The 13,449-nt window shown below is 39.2% G+C and overlaps 1 protein-coding gene across 1 annotated transcript in view; it reads left to right on the forward strand.

Moving 5' to 3' along the window:
* The window catches only part of LOC133248160 (alpha-2-macroglobulin), a 72,471-nt gene that overhangs the window by 9,280 nt on the left and 49,742 nt on the right, over window positions 1-13,449 (forward strand). The gene's annotated exons all lie outside the window — the stretch shown is intronic.

Raw genomic sequence — 13,449 nt, forward strand, 5'->3', positions numbered from 1 at the left:
TTTGCAACCCCATGGACTATCCATGGAATTCTCTAGACTAGAATACTGGAATGGGCAGCCTTTCCCTTCTCCAGGGGATCTTCCCAACCTAAGGATTGAACCCATGTCTCCCTCATTGCAGGCAGAGTCTTTACCAGCTGAGACACAAGGGAAGCCCAAGAATACTGGAGTGGGTAGTCTATCCCTTCTCCAGATCTTCCTGACCCAGGAATCAAACCAGGGTCTCCTGCATTGCAGGCAGATTCTTTACCAACTGAGCTGTCAGGGAAGCCCTAAAAAACAAAACCACTCAACAAAACAGAAACAGAGGAGAACTTCCTCAACATGATAAAAAAAAAAAAATTTTACTAGAAACTTACAATTTATATCACACTTACTGGTGCAAAACTAAAATTTTCCCACTAAGAGAAACAAAGGAAGTATATTACCTCTTATCACTTTTTTCCAATATCATATTAGAAGTTCTAACTAATGCAATAAGACAATAAAAGAAAATTAAAATTACACAGATTGAGAAAGAATAAATATCACTCCTGTGATGTTAGTCATGGGAGTTTTTGTTGTTGTTGTTGTTATTTCTTTCAGATCACTACATACAGCAGTAATAATAAGGTTGCAGGATACAAAGTTAATATAAAAAGTCAATTGCTTTCCTATACACCAGAAATGAACAAGTAAACTTTAGAATTTAAAAGCACAATACCATTTACATTAACAACCCCACCAAAATGAAATAATTAGGTATAAACTTAACAAAATAAACACATATGATGCTAGAACAACTGGACATCCACATGCAAAAAAAAAAAGAAAATGAAGGAATCTACACACTTTTCAAAGAAAATTAACTCAAAATGCATCATAGACCTAAATGTAAAATACAAAACTTCAAAACCCTAGAAGACAACACAGGAGAAAATCTAGGTGACATTAGTTATATTGACGACCTTTTTTGATAACAAAGCAAAGGCATTATCCATGAAAGAAATAATTGATAAGCTAAACTTCATTATGATTAAAAATCTGCTCTGTGAAAGACTCTATCAAGAAAATGAGAAGACAAGCTACAAACAGACCTATCTATTTATTTTAACTAGATATAATACTAATTAAGCAACCCCTGAAGGAATTTATCCTCACAGAATAAATAGCATTTTAGCAAGATAATCCTATTTATCTGTCTAGACTTGTCTGTTTATTTTTCCTTAATTGTGTTTATTTTATAAGCAGCACTGGTTCCTAAAGTAAATTTGAAAAATGTAGCAAACCACTAAAGAAGTATTGGATTGGCCAGTGAAAATCATGTCTCTACCTCTTCCATTGTTTTCTGAATAAGTCAGCCTAACACCAGTAGATAGAGATAGGTAAGACATGTCACACTGAGTTGAAGAGAGTTAAGATAGTAGATAGTATGGTGTACAGCTCCTAAAAGGATGAAAAGAATGTTCACAAAGAAAGTAGCCTGGCTCAATAGCATATTAGAAGTTCTGGCTAATGCAATAAGACAATAAAAGGAAATTAAAATTACACGGATTGAGAAAGAATAAATATCACTCCTGTGATATTAGAGTTGGAGCAAGATGAGGTGGGTGTCCTTATGGAGGGTTAGTCTACGTGTGGGGCATCAGAAGCCTAACAGAGTATGTATCAATTTATCTACATGTGTATGTATGTTTAAACATGCATAACTCCATAGCTCTTTTGCTAAGAAAGTCTAGGAGTAGGGACACCCTAAAAATAAAGGGCATACCTACATCCCAATTCTTGATTTCTAATGCCATTCGCTAAAAGAAAAAAAAAAAAACATAGTAAAGGAAAATTATAAGATGAGCTTGAAATATCTTGGGTCAGAAGATAAGTAGTTGCCCAAGATTAATTGAGGACATGCCAATAGGACCCAGGAGTCAGCTTAAATGGATTTTTACTCACCAAATCTGAGACTATTTGAGCATCAAAATAAATAATGAAATAATAGATTATAACCCATTATACAAAAAAGGAAAACATGACTATTCTGGCAGAAACAAACACATTGAAATTTTGATGAGAAGTAGGTATGTGTGTGTTAGTTGCTCAATTGTGTCCAACTATTGGTGACCCAATGGACTATAGCCTGCCAGGCTTCTCTGTCCCTGAGAAGTAGGTAGGTAGGTGGCAAAGAGTCGGACATGACTGAGCGACTAAGCACACAGCAGGACATTTATACAGTCTGATAGTATCCCCATAAAATATTAGTTACAAGGCAAAACATAAACTCACAGACAAGAAGTATGGCACGTAACACCTTAATCAAGTGATTGGATTTAACATTGCCCCAAATGAAAGAAACTTAACGATGTGCTACCTGACAGGGTTATAATAAGAACACAGCACCACCCTGGGATATCCCATCTGAAGATGTACATGCCTTCTGGATACCTCTACCTGGATGTCTTACAACCACGTCAAACTCTTGCTGCCTCCTCACTTTTCCTCTCCTCACGTATGAACTGTCTTGGCAATGGCATTATCATCACTTAGCTAAATATGCTCTCCCTATCTCCTTCTAAATCCTAATCTGAAGCACCATTGTCTCCCACCACTGCAAGAATAATCTTTTTGGTGTGACATCAGCATCATGGTGGTTGAGATGCTCTCTTTATCGCTCCCCTTCAGTCTACCACCAGGAAAACATCTGCAACTCAGCAAAGGTGCCTCCATCCAATACACCAGGACATCAGAGGATTTCACACATCTGTACGTTAAAGGTGGGTGGGCTGGGGCACATAGAGGAGGCAAAGCCAGGAGACCACTGGAAGCCGTGCCTGCGATTCTGGATCACCAGACTTGGTGGCTGAGCCCACAGCCCCACACAAGCTGGTAGCATCAGGAGAAGTGCACATGACACTGACCTTCTGGGTGCAGATGCGCCCGTGGCCACAGGGAACTGAACAGCATGGCAGCAGGGCCTGAGATCCTCTCCCTCCAGCCACAGAGGTACCTGTAACTCCACCTTTGACACACACAGTGGCAGCATCCATGACCCAACAACTCCGGTCATGGTAGAGACACTCATGATTCTGGATTCCCCACACACACAGCACACAGCACCAGAGCCTATGCCCCAGGAGGCCTTGGACGAGGCATAGGCACCTGTCATCCTGGTGCCCCAGGTGGTGCTGCCGGTGACACTGGAGCAGCAAGGTACCCACAATCCTGGAGGCAACAAGAGCAGTGACAGTGATGGCACTGGGCAACACCACTGACAAAGGCAGAGGAGGGTAGAAAGTGCCTTTAAAAAAATAGAGAGGGACTTCCCTGGTGGCCCAGTGGCTACGACTCCCAATGCAGGGGGTCTGGTCTCAATCCTAGGTTACAGAACTGAATCCCACATGTCACAGCTAACAGCACAGCCAAATAAATAAATAAATACATTTTTAAAAATAGAGAAATGTGAGTTACACAGTTGTGAGTAAATTCATAGCTTAATTCACTGTCAAATTACTATACTAGAATGTTAATAAATACATTTTAACTTGGAAAATGACCTGCCTCTTGAGAAACCTATATGCAGGTCAGGAAGCCACGGTTAGAACTGGACATGGAACAACAGACTGTTTCCAAATAGGAAAAGGGTTACATCAAGGCTGTTTATTGTCACCCTGCTTATTTAACTTATATGCAGAATACATCATGAGAAACACTGGGCTGGAAGAAGCGCAAGCTGGAATCAAGATTGCCAGGAGGAATATCAATAACCTCAGATATGCAGATGACACCATCCTTATGGCAGAAAGTGAAGAGGAACTAAAAAGCCTCTTGATGAAAGTGAAAGAGGAGAGTGAAAAAGTTGGCTTAAAGCTCAATATTCAGAAAATGAAGATCATGGCATCTGGTCCCATCACTTCATGGCAAATAGATGGGGAAACATTGGAAACAGTGTCAGACTTTGTTTTGGGGGCTCCAAAATCACTGCAGATGGTGACTGCAGCCATGAAATTAAAAAATGCTTACTCCTTGGAAGGAAAGTTATGACCAACCTAAATAGCATATTCAAAAGCAGAGACATTACTTTGCCAACAAAGGTCCGTCTAGTCAAGGCTATGGTTTTTCCAGTAGTCATGTATGGATGTGAGAGTTGGACTGTGAAGAAAGCTGAGTGCCAAAGAACTGATGCTTTTGAACTGTGGTGTTGGGCAAGACTCTTGAGAGTCCCTTGGACTGCGAGGAGATCCAACCAGTCCATTCTGAAGGAGATCAGCCTTGGGATTTCTTTGGAAGGAATGATGCTAAAGCTGAAACTCCAGTACTTTGGCCACCTCATGCGAAGAGTTGACTCATTGGAAAAGACTCTGATGCTAGGAGGGATTGGGGGCAGGAGGAGAAGGGGACGACGGAGGATGAGATGGCTGGATGGCATCACTGATTCAATGGACATGAGTTTGGGTGAACTCCAGGAGCTGGTGATGGACATGGAGGCCTGGCGTGCTGCGATTCATGGGGTTGCAAGAGTCAGACACAACTGAGCAACTGAACTGAACTGAGAACACATTAAGTCTTTAATATTTAGCCTTTTCAGCTCTTCATGTTCTGTCACAAAAGGAGTGCTTATCAGGGACTTGCCTGGTGGTCCAGTGGTTGAGAATCCATCTGCCAATGCAGGAGACATGGGTTTGATCCCTGATCCAGGAAGATTCCACATGTCGTGGAGCAACAAAGCCCGTGAGCTGCAACTAGAGAGCAGCCCCAACTCCCCACTAGAGAAAACCCTCCCAGCAGCAAAGAGCCTTTGCACTGCAACCAACACCCAGCACAACAAAAAATAATAAATAAATAAAAATAATTTTTTAAAAGGAATGCTTATCAATTTTGTAAATAACAGTACTGCAAAAGACAACTTTATGAACACTGGAATCACTTTTGAAAAACTGAAAATAAAGGCCAATATTTGCCAACATAGTATTCTTTTACATATTAATTTTAGTCATTTGTTCTTTCAACAGTTATTTATTGAGCACCTAATATGAACAAATGGGCACTGTTCTGGGCATTAATATGTATATATACTGTAAAAATTGTATGTACATATACATAGCATCATATGGTTACATGTAATATATTTTGTCATATGTACACTCTGTGTTAGTTGCTCAGTTGTGTCCAACTCTTTGCAACCCCATAGACTGTAGCTCACCAGGCTCTTCTGTCCATGCTCTCCATGGGATTCTCCAGGCAAGAATACTGGAATGGGTTGCCATTCTCTTCTCCAGGGGATCGTCCCAACCCAGGGATCAAACCTGAGTCTCCTGCATTGCAAGCAGATTCTCTATCATCTGAGCCACCAGGGGTCATTTATATTTTTATGTAATGTCATATGATCACATATATGTGTGTAATGAAATATGCTGTTACTGCTGCTACTGCTAAGTCACTTCAGTCGTGTCCGACTCTGTGCGACCCCATAGACGGCAGCCCAGCAGGCTCCCCCGTCCCTGGGATTCTCCAGGCAAGAACGCTGGAGTGGGTTGCCATTTCCTTCCCCCGTGCATGAAAGTGAAAAATGAAAGTGAAGTCGCTCAGTCGTGTCCGACTCTTCACGATCCCATAGACTAAAGCCTTCCAGGCTCCTCCGCCCGTGGGATTTTCCAGGCAAGAGTACTGGAGTGGGGTGCCATTGCCTTCTCCGAATGAAATACGCTAGGAACAATAAAAAGCAGCATAAGGAAACAGAGGACAATATGTGGAGGATTGCTATTCTGGTAGAATGGTCAAGAAAGGCCTTTGTGAGGTGGAACAGAAATGAATTAAAAGAGAAAGCCATATGTATATTCCAAGTGCCCCAAGAAGAGCAAACAGGGAGTACATGGCCCTGAAGCAAAAAGACTTTGTGTATTCCAGGAACAGGAAAGAGACCAGCATGACTTCAGCAGAGTGAACAGGATGGGTGAAGCCATAAAAATGAGATCAGAACATGGGAGGGAATCACCAAGTCCTGGACATCTTCTAGGCTTTGGTAAAAAATCTGGATTTATTTATTTTCAGGATCATGCGGAGCTGTCAGAGGAGTTTCCCAGGGGGTGACATAAATAGATTTTTCTTTTAAAGGATCTATTTTGACTTTTGTGTGAGACAGTGAATTGTCAGAGAACAGTGGGAGAATCAAGAAGACAAGTTAAACTAGTCTTGCATAGGACTGACAAAGGATGGTGGTGGTTTAGACTAGACGGTGGTAGATGAAATGACATCAGCATACTAAAGATATATTCTGATTGTTGTTAAACTTAACATTGGAAATAGCAGAAAAAAAGAAACCAAGGATGAATCCACAGATTTTTGGCCCAAGCAATTGGTTTAATGGAGATACCACTTAGAGGAAAAGTCCCAGGAAGGGAAGAGGAATCAGATGCTTAATCCTGTGTTGAATTTGAGGTGCCGGTAAGACTTCAGTAGAGAGTCAGAGGAAGCAGTTATAAATACAATTTTCAATCAGAAGGGAGCAATCAGGGATAGATGCTTTGCAATGAGAAATTGTTTGAGAATGAGAGTTTAAATACTCTCTAAATACAGCATTTAAAACCCTAGGACAAAAAGCGACTCTTTAGAGACAATATGACTTGAAAAGAGATTAAGTTAGAAGACTGGACTTTGAGACACGGCAAGGTTTAAGTGTCAGGAAAACAAATAATAAAGGATTCTGAAAATGATTGACAGAATCAAATAAGGGCAGGGCGTTGAAATTCAAGTAAGAAATGACTTCCAGAAGAATTTCAAGAACAGAGTGAGCAGCTAAGTCAGTTGCTTCTGAAAGACATAATAAAATGAGAACTGAGAATTAACCACTGAAATTGGCAACATGGAGATCGCTGGTAACTGACAGATGGAGATAAAGCCTTAGGAGTGGGTTAATGAAATAATGAGAGAAGAATTGGAAGTAGTAAGTTTGGACAAATATTGATAGGAGATTTGTGGGAAAAGGAACCAAAAAATAGTGGGGGAAGGAGGATTGGTAGAAGGATATGTATAGTCAAAGATTTTGTTTTTTTCACAGGTGAAATATATATTTATATGCTGATGAGAATAATGAGGTTGAGAGGACAGATTTTTATGGTATAGTAGAGAGAGCCAAGGGCTTCCCTGGTAACTCAGACAGTAAAGAATCCGCCTGCAATATGGGAGACATGGGTTCGATCCCTGGGTTGGGAAGATCCCCTGGAGGAGGGCATGGCAACCCACTCCAGTATTCTTACCTGGAGAATCCCACAGAGAGAAGAGCCTAGCAGGCCACGGTCCATGGGGTTGCAAAGAGTTAAACACGACTGAGTGATTAAGCACAGCACAGAGAGAGGTAAATCAATTTAGTAAAAAAAGTTTTTGAGTATGTGAAAAAAGTAAGTTACACTAAGAAAAAAAAAAATTTTTTTAATGGTAGTTTGCATTTAGATGCACACAAGTTTATCTGGTGCAACACAAGAGAATGCAGAGTCCATGGGTGCAGATGCAGACGAGCTGGCCATTTCAGAATTGGAGACAGATGATCAGAATTATACTTGTGATCATTTCTATCCTTTCAGTGAAATAAGAAGCTATGTCATCAGTAGAGAGAAAAGAGAGAAAGGGCATTGTTTATAGAAACGATGACTGGGAGAGTGAGGAAATAAAATCACTTGAGCAAGGCAGCTGCACTGCATGGAGACTGTGTTTGCACCCAAGTCTGCAGTCGTGAATTTAAAGTCGATCTGTTGGCATGGTCACATGTGTTTCACCAGTCACCTTCTTAATTTCGATGCAAAGGAATGTAAACTCCCCAATGGCAGAAACATATGGTTTTTGTTAACCACAGGACAGTGTCTGGTACAAAATATGCATTAGAATATATGTGGACTGACTAAATAATATCCATCTTCTCCACTTGACTGCTTTGCTTTACAATATCCCCAGTACTTAATACAGAGCCTGGTTCATAGTAGGCTTAAATATTAACTGAACAGACGAAGGAGCCAATTAATCAATCTCTTTTTTTTTTCCTTCACTTCTGAAATTTACCCCCAACTCCCTACTGAACAGCTTCCCTGAATTTCACAAGAAAGCCTCAAAGCCAACAAACATACCTGAGATTCTACCTGACAATTTCCTGTCTCTTATTAGCAAGATCACCCACGAGAGCCCCAGTGAGAAACCTAGAGTCATTCTCTATTTATCATCTCCAAAATGGAAAAGTCCATAACTAGTTTATACATTTTTGAGCAAAATAAATGAAATGAAGTACTTAACACAATGCCTAACATATAGTACCTACAATTATTAGCTATTTCTGGCATTCAGTGATTGTAACATACACATCTTTTCATATCATGACATATTTTACATAATTTAATTGGAAGAGCTTTTTCTTTAAGTAATATATTAAATAATTGTGTCCTTTATATCAATATTGCATCAAACAAGGTAAAAAGGGGTACTGTAACTTTTCTTTTCGTACGTTCATCAATATTAAACTAGTAATTGTCATGTCCAATACACTTAAAATCCACATTTTTCATCCTCTCCCCACTGTTGCAATGTTACTTTAAGTTCTAATTTTCTCTATATTTTTAAAATGCATTTTGCACCTGTCTGTGAATCAGCTAGGGATTTCTCTGGCAATAAATAACAGAAAAGCAACTAGCAATTGCTGAACAAATAGGGAAGAAGTCCATAGGTTGACATTCCAAGGTTGACACAATTACCCAATAATACTGACAGAGACCAAGGCCCTTTCTATCGTTTGGACCTGCGTAGCACGCAGACCTTGATCATCCTGTTCGTTGCTTTGTCAACTCAAGACGGTCATTGAAACTTTAAGTGTTACATTCAATTTGCATGCAGAAAGAATAAATAAAAACGTTCATTGCTGTGTCTTCTGAAACTTTTTCTTTTTGTTAAGAAACCAAAAGTTTTCTACAAGCCCCACCCAGAAGTTTTCCATTTAATATGTCACTGGCCAGACTAGATCAAACAGCTACCCATAGTTTGAAGATGGTTAGGGAGAAAGACGCTGTGTGAGTAGTTAAGCCAATGAGCATTGTCTATCATAGTTTGGCAAATGTCTTCTCAATTTTTGACACATAGGTCAAGAGTTATCTTATCTATTTGCTTATTTGTTTGCTTGTTGGGTTTACTGTTTGTTTCCTATTTATTTAGCACCTCATACACACCAGACCCTGTTCTAAGCACTGGGGATACAACAGTAACAAAATCCTTCCCCTTGTGAAACCATCCCAGCCTGCCCTTTTGATCCAATATTTCTACTTCGAACAATTTACCATATGGACTACTTTGCCAAGACAAGCATGTTCATTGATGCAATATCTAGAAAACAAAAAACTGATTAGTTATCTTTATGGTATTGATTAATCACAGCATGTACATATAAGGTAATTATTCAAGAGAATATATCTCTTTTAATATACATCCTTATGCTGACATGAAAAGCATCTTCAATACCATGTATACTTTAAGGGGAAAATGTATGGTATAGTAAAATCATACTTTTGAAAGAAAACCCACACTAAAATTCATGTGGAATCTTGAAGGACCCTGAATGGCCAAACAATTCTGAAAAAGAATAAAGCTGGAGGGTTCTCACTTCTTATTTTCAAAACATTACAAAGTTGAAGTAACCAAAATACAGTGGTACTGGCATAAAGATGGACAAATAGATCAACGGAAGAGAATAGAGAGCCCAGAAAGAAACTCCTCATGTATATGATAAAATGATCTTCAACAGTGCCAAGACCTCTCAACCTACTCTTAACAGTCAACTGTACATGCTTACCTTATGCTCATTTTTTAAAAATTCAGTTACTTGATTTTTTTTTTCAGTTACTTTATTGTTTTGTATGATTAAATTGTACTGTAAATTTGCTATGTCAAGGAGTGTACACATTTAAAGCTTTTATACATCCTGTCATATTACCTTTTTAAAATGACTCTGCCAATTATCTTCTACCAGCAGTGCCCAAGACTGCATTTTTCCCATGCCTTTAAAAGAATTTCCCAGTCTGACAGACAGCGTTGCATATCTTTTTTTCTTTTCCAAATGTATGATTACTAGTGATGTATTGTATCATTGTTACTTGTAGGAACTCTGCTGCTTATACTTTACTTTGTCTTGGGATTTTATTATCTGATTAAGAAGTCTTTTTGTACCCCCCAAATGGTAAAATTATTCTCTTACATGTTTTTCCTAATTTAAATATTTGTGCTTTATATTTTTGTCTTTAACTCTATGTAGTTTATTTTTGAATATGAGACTCGATAGGGAATATATTGCAGGGTTTCTTTTCCTTTGGTGAATAAAGAACGTGTGTGTGTGCGCATATGTGCGTACTAGCACAGGGTCATTTCACGAGAGAAAATGAAAGTGTTAGTCACTCACTGTGTTTGACTCTTTGAGACCCCATGGGCTGTAGCCCTCCAGGCTCCTCTGTCCGTGGGATTCTCCAGGCAAGAATACTGGAGTGGGTTGCCATTTCCTTCTCCAGGGGATCTTCCTGACCCAGGGATCAAACCCAGGTCTCCCACGTTGCGGGCAGATTCTTTACCATCTGAGCCACCAGGGAAGCCCAATCACAAGCCTTGATATTTCATTATAAAACCCCAATCACTCTGACTAGTAAAAACCTTCTCAACTATTTTCTTAAAATGTCTCTTCTTTGGGCTCAGAAATCCCACTCTCTCCCATGTTTCTCTTTCTCTCTGGCCTTTCCAGTTCCACTTAGATGTCCATCGCCTAGATACTAGTGTTTCTCGGAGGTCTGTTGTGGACTCTTTTCTATTTTCATCCCATATTATCTATTTCCATGGCATCAACTCTCCCTATAAATTGATAAATTATTAATCTGTAATAAATAGGCCAGATCTCCATTAACTGGTGGTGTTCAGATTGCTTTAACTCTAACCTACAATAAGAAATTTTGTATATTTTCATTAGGCAGTTTGCAAGGTAACAATGAAATCACATTTCACAATGTAACTTTTACACTGTGACTCAGGACACTTAGAGATGATAGAGATTGTAATGAAAAAAGAGAAATTATATGAGTTAAGATACAAGTTTTAGCTTGAACAAAGATATCTCAAAACACAAAGGCCTTTAAATAAGAGAAAATGTTTTTCTCTTACATGAAAGTGCCAGCTAAAATGGCCTTTGGATGACTCAGAGGCTCAGTCGATGTCTTGTTTTTTGTTCTGCCTCCCTTGACACATGGCTTCCATCTTATTACCTGCAATGAAAGATCTGACTATCATCAACGTGTCCACGTTCCAGACAGTAGTAAGGGAGAAAAGGGAAGGACAGAACCTAACCCTTCGAAGTCATGAATTGAAAGTTGCATACCAAACTTGCACTTACACTCCAGTTGCCAGAATTCAGCCGTATACCATACCCAGCCTCCAAGGAGAAGACTAGGAAATAAAAGTTTTCAGTGAGGTAGTTTATGCCCAGCAAGAACTCAGATGTTTGAATAATAAAGGTAGAGTCAGAGAAGGGGTAATAGGACATGACCAAAGTTTCTGCTGCACAACAGTGAAATAAATATTTCCAAACTCAATAGTTTCACGTATTCTGTTTGGTACACTGTGCTTTCTATTTTATTGTATTCTATTACATTTTTTAAAATCTTGGTCATGACTCACTGATCATGATATTATAATTCATTTTAGATGGTGATCCACAATTTGAAAAACATTTCTTTAAGCTTGCTGTCTAATATGGTAACCAGTAGCCTCATGGGCTGTTGAACATTTGAATGTGGCTATTCTAAATTGCTATTTCTTGTAAGTGTAGAATCCACCCTAGATTTTAAAGACTTAGTATGAAAAACAAATTTAGAGTATCTCATTAACAATTTTTATAATGATCAAATGATAATATTTGGGCAATACTGAGGTAAATAAATGGTATTATTAAATTAATTTTAAAATATATAACCAATGAGAACATACTGTACAGCACAGGGAACTCTGCTTAATTCACTGCAGTGACCTAAATGGTAAGGAAGTCCAAAAGGAAGGGGATACATGTATATATATGGCTGATTCATTTTGCTCTACAGTATAATACAACAAAACATTGTAAAGCAACTATACTTCAATAAAAATTCATTTAAAAATAAAAATGATAAAAATCAGTATAAAAATAAAATTAATTTAATTTAATCTGCTGCTTTTTGTTTTTCAATATGGGAAATGTAAAATTACTTAGGCTTACCTTACATTTCTTCTAGACAACAATGCTCTAAGTTCTAGATGCTAATGTTAGTTCAGTTCAGTTCAGTCGCTCAGTCGTGTCTGACACTTTGCGACCCCATGAACTGCAGCACACCAGGCCCCCCTGCCCATCACCAACTCCCAGAGTTTACTCAAACTCATGTCCATTAAGTCAGTGATGCTATCCAACCATCTCATCTTTTGTCGTCCCCTTCTCCTCCCGCCTTCAATCTTTCCCAGCATCAGGGTCTTTTCAAATGAGTCAGTTCTTTGCATCAGGTGGCCAAAGTATTGGAGTTTCAGCTTCAGCATCAGTCCTTCCAATGGATATTCAGGACTGATTTCCAATAGGATGGACTGGTTGGATCTCCTTGCTGTTCAAGGGACTCTCAAGCGTCTTCTCCAACACCACAGTTCAAAAGCTAATGTAAAACTCCCTACAAATGTTATTACTTAAAGCACAAGCACTTTCTAAAATGAGACTCTATCTTCCCAACTCTCAGCCCTCTGTTCTCGTTCTGTTCTCAGCCTGTGTCCTGTGTTTCACTCAATCACTTAAAAGCAACACAAGTCATTCAGTTAATAGCCAGGAAAATTGGAAGGCACATTGTCCTTTACCCACCACATTCATGTGTTCACTGTGTACTGTAATTTTAGCTCTTAAATATGATATAAATCTGTCAACCTCTAACCAATATCATTATAAATGCATGTATGCATGCATAAGTCACTTCAGTTGTGTCCAGCTTTTTGTGACCCCATGGACTGTAGCCCACCAGGCTCCTCTGTCCGTGGGGATTCTCCAGGCAAGAATACTGGAGTGAGTTATCATGCCCTCCTCCAGGGATCTTCCCAATCCAGGGATCGCATCCACATCTCTTATGTCTCCTGCCTTGGCAGGTGTTTCTTTACCACTAGAGCCACTTGGGAAACCCCAACCCTAGCTCAAATACCATCATTTCTCATCCATATAATTGTGCCAACTCCCACCCTGCTTCCTGGATTGTTTCCTTCCCATCACTCTCTCAAATTTCAGTGAGTGTGATCTTTTCAAGAAATAAATCTGGGGAAGTCATTTCACTGATTACCCCCCAAGTACCCTAGTACTGCCAGCAAGTTTCTTTTTTATTTGAAGCAAGCTTACTTCACCACTTTTCTAAGTGGACAAGCATTTTCTCCATTCCAAAAATTTTTCATTTTACTGTCATGATGTTTATCATG

This window comes from Bos javanicus, chromosome 5, assembly GCF_032452875.1.
Source record: "Bos javanicus breed banteng chromosome 5, ARS-OSU_banteng_1.0, whole genome shotgun sequence".
In the NCBI taxonomy this organism is placed as follows: domain Eukaryota; kingdom Metazoa; phylum Chordata; class Mammalia; order Artiodactyla; family Bovidae; genus Bos; species Bos javanicus.